This window comes from Acanthisitta chloris, unplaced genomic scaffold (assembly GCF_000695815.1).
Source record: "Acanthisitta chloris isolate BGI_N310 unplaced genomic scaffold, ASM69581v1 scaffold19989, whole genome shotgun sequence".
Classification (NCBI taxonomy): Eukaryota; Metazoa; Chordata; class Aves; order Passeriformes; family Acanthisittidae; genus Acanthisitta; species Acanthisitta chloris.
The window spans coordinates 1-797 of NW_008690000.1; positions in this window are offsets into that span (position 1 = coordinate 1).

Below are 797 nucleotides of genomic sequence, written 5' to 3' on the forward strand. Positions count from 1 at the left end.
CTCAGAGTGCTTCCTAGAGGCGAGCGGGGCAGAGCCCGGCGCTCCCTCCCTGCCCTCTCCCTCCCTGCCTGCCCCCCGCCCGGCGCCAGCTCACAGCCACTCGCGACCTCCAGGAGGATGGCACGGACAGCACTGAACCGTGCTGGCACGAGTCTGCAGGTAGTCGCTGTTACACAGCCTGTTAATGTGCTGCCACTCCCGTACTTTCCCCTCTTGCCACTATTTTTGGCCCTGTTCCTTATCAAAGCACTTTATCAAACGCAAATGCTGAAAGAGGGCTGAGGAAGACCTAGCTCCCTGCCAGGGTCTCCTGCCAGGCCAGGGGCCAGGTCTGTGTGGGCGCAAACAGCCTTACACCTTCCTGATGGGGCCGACGTCATTAGCTCCGTTGAAGGAAACCTCTGGCTGCTTTATGAGACAATGTAAGCGACGGCCCACATGCAAAGAGGCAGCCTCAGGTAATTAGCAGAGGTGCTCATTATTTTAAGCGAGATTTGCCACCGCTTCCAAAGCCCCAAGCAGGAGCAAAGCTGGCGCTGAGCACGGGCTGCCTTTAAGGCTGGCTCAGACAATACAATCAAAGGTAGCACGACGGGTCTTTCTCCCTCCCCCTGTCTGCCAGAAGGGAATTGCTCAGTCACCTGCACCCAGAATAGGACTTTGTCCCAGTTCCCATCATTAATTTATTGCCTGTGAATTAGTGGGGCCCTGGAGATGTGCAGAGCCCACCTGTTCCCTCACCCAGCTCTGACATTTGGAGCCTCAGCGGCAGGTACCAGCACATGGTCCCATAAACC